The sequence below is a fragment of the Puma concolor genome, chromosome A2 (assembly GCF_028749965.1).
Source record: "Puma concolor isolate L17-30 chromosome A2, mPumCon1.1.hap2, whole genome shotgun sequence".
NCBI lineage: Eukaryota > Metazoa > Chordata > Mammalia > Carnivora > Felidae > Puma > Puma concolor.
Genome location: NC_141668.1, coordinates 107517886 through 107527400, shown reverse-complemented (window position 1 = coordinate 107527400; position 9515 = coordinate 107517886). Strand labels below are relative to the sequence as shown.

At 52.5% G+C, this 9515-nt stretch overlaps 1 protein-coding gene across 2 annotated transcripts in view; it reads left to right on the top strand.

The window, feature by feature from the left end:
* The first annotated feature begins 679 nt into the window (after nt 1–679).
* Nucleotides 680–9515, top strand: part of UPP1 (uridine phosphorylase 1) — a 29013-nt gene continuing 20177 nt past the window's right edge. Inside the window, exons 1-2 of one of the 2 annotated variants that reach the window (XM_025923255.2) lie at nt 680–764; nt 6959–7032. The gene's annotated coding sequence lies outside the window, so the exon portion shown is untranslated. Of the gene's footprint in view, nt 765–6683; nt 6843–6958; nt 7033–9515 lie in introns of those variants that run through there. The other variant, XM_086697123.1, reaches the window with a different exon arrangement.

Below are 9515 nucleotides of genomic sequence, written 5' to 3'. Positions count from 1 at the left end.
CCAGAGTCTCAGAAGAAAATCCAAATCAGGGACTGGAGAGATTAACGGACCACAGTGGACATGGCCCGGGCACACCCCCGCCCCCGTTTCCTGACACCACCCCACCCAGGGCTGGTTCCGCGTGTTATTTCTCTCTGGTGGCTTTGGAGCTGGGGGTGGGGCAACCCCTACAGACCTGGGTTCCTCCACGGAGGTCAGGATCACGGCCGCATCCTGCAGAGTCCACGCGGAAGGAAGAAGGAAGATTTCCTCTCTACCTGGCAACAGCCGCCAGCCAATGAGGGGTCACCTCCACCATCACCTGCAGCCAATGAGAGCCCACCTCCACCTCCATCACCTGCAGCCGAGGAAAGGCCACCAGCCTCTCATTTCCCTCCAGTGAACGTTCCTTCAAAGCAGCCCCTCCCACCCCGCGTCCTCTGGGAGCTGGCTCTGAGTTCGGGTTTGCTCGGTGGGCATAGTTTGCTTGCCGCACTGGTAATTGGTCTGCCCCTTCTCGCACACAAGCCCATTTGCCGCTGGATAACCTCTGCTGTTTGCTCTTCAAGATTGACAAGGGGTTATCTTCACGGCAGAGCGGCTTAATGAGTAACCGGGATGTCTCCGGTGACTCACCACCTCACCCGCCATAGGAGGAAACAACTTTGGGCGGAGTTGGGGGCAGCCTTCCCGGAACGGGGCGGGGAGGGGGCAGCGGCGGGGCGATGACCCAGGCTCGGCGCTCAAACTTAGATCCGAAACTGACGCTGCGGGTCCCCGCTTCGGTGAGTGGTCCCCGCCGGGGTTAGGGGATCTGCTTTCCGGAGCCAGGCTTCCCTGTCACCTGCCGTGGGCTGGGAAGGATGTGCGGAGAGCGGGGTGCGCGCAACGGGAGTACTCGGAGAGGAGAGGGCGCACGGGGAGGGTGAGCAGAGGTGGGGAGCAGGGGCGGGGAGAGGAGTGTAAGGTGAGGGGGTGCGGGGAGGGGGCCCGGGGAGCAGCGCCCGCGCGGGGCGGATGGGCAGAACGTGCGGGGAACAGAGCACCGGGTCGGGGGAGAACAGGTTTCGGGGAGCGGAGTACGGGGAGCGTGCACTGCTAACGGGGCGCGCGGGGCGGATGAGCAGAGGTGGAAAGCAGGTGCAGGGAGAGGAGTGTGCGGGGCGGGGGACCGGGGAACATCGCGCGCGTGGGGCGGATGAGCAGGGCGCGCCGGGAGCAGGGCACGGGGTCCGAGGAGAACAGGTTTCAGGGGGAGCGGAGTATACGGTGAGGGCGCGCGGGGCGGATGAGCAGGGGTGGGGAGCAGGTGCAGGGAGAGGAGTGTGCGGGGCGGGGGACCGGGGAGCAGCGCGCGCGGCGGGCGGATGAGCAGGCGTGCCGGGAGGAGGTACAGTCCCGGAGGATGCTGAGAGCACTCAGTGGGTGCGTGGGGAGAATGTTCTGGGAGAGGGGATGGGGGTGCACTTGGGAGCAGGGTGCACAGGGAGAGCGCTCAGAGCGTGCGGGGTGGGGTGGGAGAGGGGTGTGCTTCCTGACCCCGCCACCGCCGCCTTTTTCCCAAGACCCGAGACGCAGCGGGTGTGACCTCTAGGTGGAGGCGGGCGGGGCGGGGACCGGCTTCTCCACAGCTCAAACCAGAGAACACCCAGAACCTCCCCCCCCCCACTTTTTCTTTAGTGGTTAAGTAAAGTTACCTTTTGGAGAATGATTTTTACTGTTAAAAACCACAGTTTTTGAAGATCTCATTGGCTGTATTTGGTTACCGATGCTGCAGCTTCCCATCCAGCAAGCGGAAAGGAGCTCCCAGGAATTGCACAAGAGGAAGACTTTTATAGGCAGAAATGGGGGGTGAGGGGGCATAAGGGTGAGGGAAGAGGGAGGGGACTGGACAAGACAAACGTTATTATAAAAGGAAAGGATCCTTCCCCCAAGGTCACCTTGCTTTGGGGGTAGGGCCGGAGTCTCTCACTATGGAGACCAGGTAATTGCAGGTGGGCTGGTTGAAGGTCAGATTCCTGAGAGGCTGATAGGTTAGAACTGTCAAAAGTTCAGAAATAACAGAATAAAGCCAATGATTCACCAGAGTAGCAATTAGTAAAAGTTTTGGGGCACACGCCAAGAGACAGTTTGCAAGCAGGGAGCACTGGAACCAGAGCATAGGATAGGACTCACAGGTCTACGGTCATCACAACGCCAGAGTTCGAGTGGGAAGGCGGTGGCTCGTCTTTGCAGCGCTTGGCTGCAATATTAGAAAGTTCTTAAATGGTGGGGAATTGGTCCGTGGTTGCCTCATACCGACATTGGGAAAGAGTGGGAATCTTGCTCTGCATTTCCAGAGGCGTAGGCAGGAAGTGGCCCGGGGGGGGGGGGGGGGGGGGGCGGGGCGGGGTCAGTCTTGCAAACTCAAACTTCGTATGACTAATCTTTTTCTCTGTTCAGAATTTTTTCTCTGCTCGGAATTTTTAAGGCTGGTCTCCATTTGGTTTTGATTTAACAGATATCTGAGTCTTGGTTTGCCGTCCTGGGGCAAGTGAGTCTGTTTTGGGACTGTTCCCCCCCCTTTTTTTTTCTTTCTTTCTTACTAAACTTTGAGAGTCTCGATGGCCAGAAGTATGCCTGAAACCAGTGTTGAACAAGTGTTGCAGCATGAAATACTGACCTCTAGTTGTCCTGCAGATCTAAAGAGAAACCACGGTAAAAAATTAGAGGACGTAGAGTTGGTCCCTGCGTGCGGGTCCTTTCACAATTCGTGTCTATGGTAAACTGTCCTGGGACCTAGAAACGCCCACAGCGGGGACCACAGGTCTGTCTCTCTTCTTGGTCAGGGGTTGACCAGGTGACCCAATTGGCCGGCTGACCCAAGGTCACAGGTGGCAGCCTCCTGGCCGCCCATGCCAGAAGTCAACCCCATGTCAGGCTGCTGCCCTCCATGAGGGGTGACCCAGAAATTCTGAAATTCGGAGAACAGGAAATATCCTGGAAGGCCCCTGAGGCACTCTTCAGGCTGTGGTGTCCTTCCCGGCCCACCTTCCCCTCTGCTACTTCCCTGTCCCTTTGCCCTTTTCTACTCTGCCCTGCCCTGCCCAGTGAGGCCTGGCCCCTCTAGCTCACTCCACCCTCCTGGTGTCTTCAGGGTTAAAGACACCTTTGGTTGCTTTCCTTGGCTGTAAACTCGGCCTTTAAAGGATTAATGATTTCCCTGAACCGGAATGAAAGTCTAAATCTTCAACCCCTAAAAGGATTTTTCGCACCCTGCCCCACCCTTTAAGGCTGCTATGCTGCCCTGTCACCTCTCACTGAACCAGGCCTAAGTCTCCTAATGTTCCATCCTTCTGCCCTTTTTCTCCCCTCTTTGGAGGCCAGGTTGACCTACTAGTTCTCTCTCTGCATAAGCCTCATGATCCAACAAATCACATTCGCAGTCCCAGGACTTTCTACGATGGTGGGCACCCCAGTAACATTTTAGTTAAAAAAAAAAAAATGAGTTTTTCCCATGGGCTTTTGTCCAAGTGGACTTCTTTTGTTATCTTTACTGATCATAAGATTAATACAAACTCCGTGTTTAAAAAAAACACACACACAAATAGGGGCACCTGGCTGGCTCAGTCAGCCGAGCGAGCAGCTCTTGACCTTGGAGTTTGTGAGCGAGTTCGAGCCCCAGGCTGGGTGTAGAGATTACTTAAATAAAAATAATAATATGAAAAACCTCACAAATGTAAAACAAAATGAAACTTTCAGCTTTTCCTACTCCCTGAAGATAAACACTGTTCATTTTCCTCCCTCTCTCTCTCCCACACACACACACACACACACACACACACACACGAACACTCACACACATTTGCTCTCTAACTATGTTCATTCAAAAGAGTTTTATAAACATTTATACACACCAAGTTATTTACACAGAGTAACCCACCTATCTGATTTTTATTTTTTTTTTATTTATTTTTTATTTTTTTTTCAACGTTTATTTTATTTTTAGGACAGAGAGAAACAGAGCATGAACGGGGGAGGGGCAGAGAGAGAGGGAGACACAGAATGGGAAACAGGCTCCAGGCTCTGAGCCATCAGCCCAGAGCCCGACGCGGGGCTCGAACTCACGGACCGCGAGATCGTGACCTGGCTGAAGTCGGATGCTTAACCGACTGCGCCACCCAGGCGCCCCTATCTGATTTTTAGTTTAATGGTTAAAACTGAAAAAGAACAGAAAAGAAAACCAAACACAACTACAGGGTTTTTTGTGGGTTTTTCTTTTTACGGGTTGGATCTGGCGACGGGTAGGGGGGAGACCCCAGACGCTCACAGCAAAGGATCCTGAGAGCCGGAACCAGGTTCCAATTTCTCTGGGAGGCTGAACCTCGGGGCCAGGAATCCAGGGAAACGCTCCCCTGGCGTAGAGAAGACCATGGGGTCCTGGGGAGGTAAGGGGAGTCTTCTCTTCAGGAAGCAGGATGTATCCTGGCCTTGGTGTGAAGTTTGAGTATCCTGGTACGATGCCAGAAGGTACAGTGCCTCAAGTAGCCTCCGGCCTGACCTCACCTGCTGAGTTGTTGGCTGGGCTTTGGAATGGGTGTCTGCTGTCTGCTCTCCACAGAAGCTCCATTCCTCAGGACGAAGGGACATAAAGTGTCACAACTGTCATCCAGTGCCGATAATGTTGGAAGATTACACTTTTTTTTTAATGCTTATTTATTTTGAGACAGAGAGCATGAGTAGGAGAGGGGCAGAGAGAGAGAGAGAATCCCAAGCAGCCTCTGCACTGTCAGCACAGAGCCCAATGCAGGGCTCAAACCTATGAACTATGAAATCACGACCTGAGCCGGATGCTTAACCGCCTGAGCTACCCAGGCGCCCAGGGAAGATTAGACTTTTGAAAGACTATTTTGAATCAGTGCTTCCTTCCGCAGGGATAGGACGTGGCCATGGTCATTCCCTCCCTACCCTGATGTCCCTCTCGTGTCCGGGACTTCCCTCAGTTGTTGGTTCCGGGGATGTGACTTGGGCCCCGAATTCCCACCTGCCCTGTTTCCCCCCAGCTAGCCTCATCTCTCACTTTTCAAACCTGCTTGTGAAAACAACTCAAGCTTCATTTCCCACGTGGGGTGATGCCCACAGCCACCTTGCGTAGAACCAAAGGGTGTCATGGGAAACAGCCAGCCTTAGCCCCATGCCTAGTAAGTGACACTGGGTCACTGGGTCCTTCCCTGTCATCTTAGCTCGACACAGGCACCCCTTGAAGCCTCATCCTTCCAGTCAGCCCTTACGATTTCATCTCCTGGATCCAGAACGTACCCTGCCTTTCTGTTCTTAACATGTCTCTGCTCATGTTCTGTGTCCCTCCATCCAACTCTGCTGGAATCATGTGTCGGGGAGGAAAAACTTCTATCCTCTTAGGTAGCGTCTTGGGGGACTGCAAATCAAAATGACAAGACAGACTAGTGGGAGAAAAGATGGATTTTTAGTTATGTATGCACATGGGAGTTAACAGAAAAATGTGGCTCCAAGAGGTGGTTAGAATTTGGGGGTGCCTGGTGGCTCAGTCATTGAAGCGTCTGACTCCTGACCTCAGCTCAGGTCTTGATCTCAGGGTTGTGAGTTTGAGCCCCTCATCGTGCTGGGCATGAAGCCTACTTAAAAAAATTGGGGGGTTTATTTACCATCTTCATAGGGCATAGAGGGGGCAGAAGGACACTTCTGGGAGAACAGAGGACTTCTGGGGAGGTGCAGAAGGGGCACTTAGGGAAACAAAGGACTTTGGAAAGATAAGTGGATAAGTGGATAGATGGGAGATAAGACAGAGTGTCTTTTTGTGTTTTTGTTTTTTTTTTTTTTTTGGTTTTCAAAGAAGAGTTGGCATTGCTCCCTAGGACCTAATTCATGACAATTGAGTTCTTCTAGGAGGCTCCACTTTTAGGCAGACAAGGGATTTCAGAAACTCCTAGGTCTTCAGGTGGGAATAATTGTTATGTGACAGTGGCTTCCTCTGGACCCTTTCACAAAGACACATCTCCATCATTGCCCCCTCCAAACCTTTCAGGAGTCCCCAGCCACCTCCAGGTGCTGCTCAAGTTTTTTATGGACTCACCGCCTGAGCACTTGGCCTCTGACCTGGCCCCAAGTCAAGTGACCCCTGCCTGCCATGCTTAGCCCTTTCTGGTACCTCACAGATAGTTCGTGCCTTTCTTAACTCTGTGACTAAACACGTGAAGTGACCTGAAAGCACCAGACGAGCTCCTAAATTCACCCTGCTCTGCAGTGGCCACTGAGGAGGGGGGCGGAGCCCTTTCATGGCGAGGAGGGGGGACAGTGCAGCCAACAGTGGGCTACATCAGTCACTGGGTTTTGCAAGCTGACTTTTCTCAGTCCCGCAAGAAACAGGAAGTGTCGCGTTCATTCTGAGTTGCCCAGACTGGAAAGGTCCCATTGTATACCACCAGTGTGTGTTGCTGGGAATGTGCCATACCTATTCTCGGTGGGAGGGAAAATGTCCAGGGTGCACGACGATTTTAAATCAGCAAGATGATGTAAAAAGCGGTCATCGGAAATCTTGGCTGAGTTGACGAGTGACCTCTCCTTGTGAAACCGCACCGGGGGTGGGGGTGGGTGGGCGGTGCTTGAAAATCAGTGCATCTGACACTTCCCCTGGTGCTCCCTCTTGCTCCCAAGACAGGGTCCTGGGGAGCCCTTCTGTCTGGGTTTTACGTCGTGAGCTGCAGTTGAATGCACGTGGTGGATGCTGGTGGTAGGGACCCTGGCACAGGGGTGCCTCCTTTTCTAGAATACCCTGAACCCCCGCTGGGCTGAGCCTGGTCTCAACGACACTCAGGGACTAGTCCTGTTTCCTGATTCCTTTGAAGGTCGGAAAACATAATGTAGCTTTGTGTGTTTTCTTCCAGCTTGAAAACTTCCTTCAAAATGCAAACGTAGTGCTGGGTCCCTGAATAGTGATTCCCTCTTTCTTGCTCTTCGCCAGGGTTTTCTTTTACACCTGCTCCCCACGCTGCCTGTTCACCTGTCCGTTCATCTGCTGTGGCTGGAAGAATCCAGGTGAGTGGGGAGCTGCCCCCAGGGGTGGATTGGCTCCTGGTTTCCACCCTCTGCTCTGCCTGGTCTAGGGAGAAAGATCTTGGGAAGTGAGACACCTCCTTTACCTCCTCCTGGCTTTGACCTTTCTGTGGGCAGGTGGGGATGATGCGGTTTTGGAGTGATGGGGATTCAGAGCTGGCGGCCAAGAAAGAATTCTTGAAGACATCTTTGGTGCAAAAAGGTGGTTTTATTAAAGCACGGGGACAGGACCCGAGGGCAGAGAGAGCTGTGCTGGGCTTGGGAGGAGAGACTGGTTCTATACTGTGGAGTTGAGGGAGGGAAAAGGAAAGGGAGGCCTCCAGAAGGACTTTGATGTGCTAAAGAGGACCCACGGGATCCTGGAGGCCCTGCTACTGTCTGGCTATGGCTGTTTTCCCTCTAGGAAGGCAACATGACGCGGGCAGGGGTTTCTGGACAAACGTGCTGCTCTGTACTTGCCTCAAGTATCTGTCAATGGGCTGCAGGTTATGAAGACATTTAATGTTACCTGCCATTTCCTTCTGCCTGTGTTCCCCACATCACTACAGAGGGGAGGGTGATGCTGGGGCTCCGGGAATGAGTTTGTAGGTTTCTGGAGATGAGGCTATGGGTAAGATTGCCTTTTTCTTGTAATTTCCTAAGATATTTGTAAACCCTTGGAGACCCACGTGCTGTAGGACTGTGGTCTCTATCGGTTAACCGTTTGTTTTCTTTCCTTTCCTGTGTCCTTCGGCAGCCAGGGTGCCTGAGGAATGTCACACACATCCCACCTGGTGGGGGAGGGTGTGTGTTAGCTTGACTTAATGCTCCCTTATCAGAGGTGATGGGGTTTTGGGGTGATGGTGGGGATTTGGAGCCAAGAAAGAATTATTGAAGATGTCTTTGGTGCAAAAAGGTGATTTTAGGGGCTCCTGGGGGCTCAGTCGGTTAAGCATCCGACTTCGGCTCAGGTCATCATCTCACGGTCTGTGAGTTCGAGCCCCACGTCGGGCTCTGTGCTGACAGCTCAGAGCCTGGAGCCTGTTTCGGATTCTGTGTCTCCCTCTCTCTCTGACCCTCCCCCGTTCATGCTCTGTCTCTCTCTGTCTCAAAAATAAATAAATGTTAAAAAAAATTTTTTTAAAAAGGTGATTTTATTAAAGCGCACAGACAGGACCCCTGTATAATAGCGAAAAATAGGATAAAATAGAGAAAGGACCTGAGGTCCCTGGGTGGCAAAAGCATGTATTTTGGAACAATGCTGGGAGCTGGGAGCGGTTGACCACAGCAACCCCCTTGGGGAGTAGAGTCCCACTTAAGGATGTAACAGACGTCACCTACTCCCCCTCAGGTTCCTCTCAGGAATCTGACAGCGAAAATACCTAACTAAACCCTAAAACTTGTGTATACGGGCAGCAGTATGACCAGTCTGACCCCTCGCACAATGGAGTCGAGCCCATCGGGAAGGGACCACCCAGCACCTGGGGTTGTCCAGCCAGTAAGGGTGGGACGTGAGGAGGATCCAGGGGGAACAGAAGGGGATGCTGACCAGAAGCTCCTAAAACAAGGAGCCTTGCGTCTAGTCACGGGCATTCCCTCTGAGCGCCCCCTCTCCGTAAAGAGAGCTTCCCCCGTATTCTTCCTTCCAGATCTGATGCTCTAATAACCTTGTACCTGCTCACTCTGTGTCCACCCCTCCCTTCTTCCAAGTGGGGAGACCACAAATCCTGGTGTTGCATCCACACGACTCCTAAAACAGAATGCCGTGGGCACCAGTGACAGTCACAACAAAGTTTATTGCAACGAGAGGCAAGGCCGACCGATCAGGACCAACACTTTTGATCAGAGTGCGGCCTCGAACAGCCGTGGTACATGGTTTTTATAGCCGACCACCTCATTTTATCATCACCTGGGAACAGAAAAAAGAAATAGCTTCCAGATGAGGTGGAAACAGTTCCCGGATGGGGTGATTATTTTAGACTTTCTGCCGTTAAGTCGCAACCAGTTGATCTCCTTGACCCTGACCCTGATGCTCTTTTCTTTGAACTTTTGTTTCCTTAATTGGTGAAGCCTAATTTACAAGAGTATGAGGCGTTTACAAGAGCAAAGCAAGGCTGTTATCTCTTAACCTTCAGTGTCAACACAAAGCTGTTATTTCTCAAGCTATAGTGTCAACACAAAGCTGTTATCTCTCAAGCTATAGGTTAGCCCTACACTACAATTTAACCCTTACACTAGGTGTTGAGGTAAAAAATAAAATCCTGCAACCCGTTGGCAGCAGGAGCTGCACTGGGGTTGTGACGGGTAACTCGTCACATACCCTCGGCTTGGAAGGGTGCGGGGATAGAGTAAGTCTCTTAGGAATTTTGGAAGCAAGGTTTCCAGGACCTTGAGGGGGTCGCTGTGGCCAGGGAAACGCCATTTATTACCATTTAGTGAAACCTCAGTCCTGAGACCCCTCGGGTGTATATCGGGGCCCTAAACCT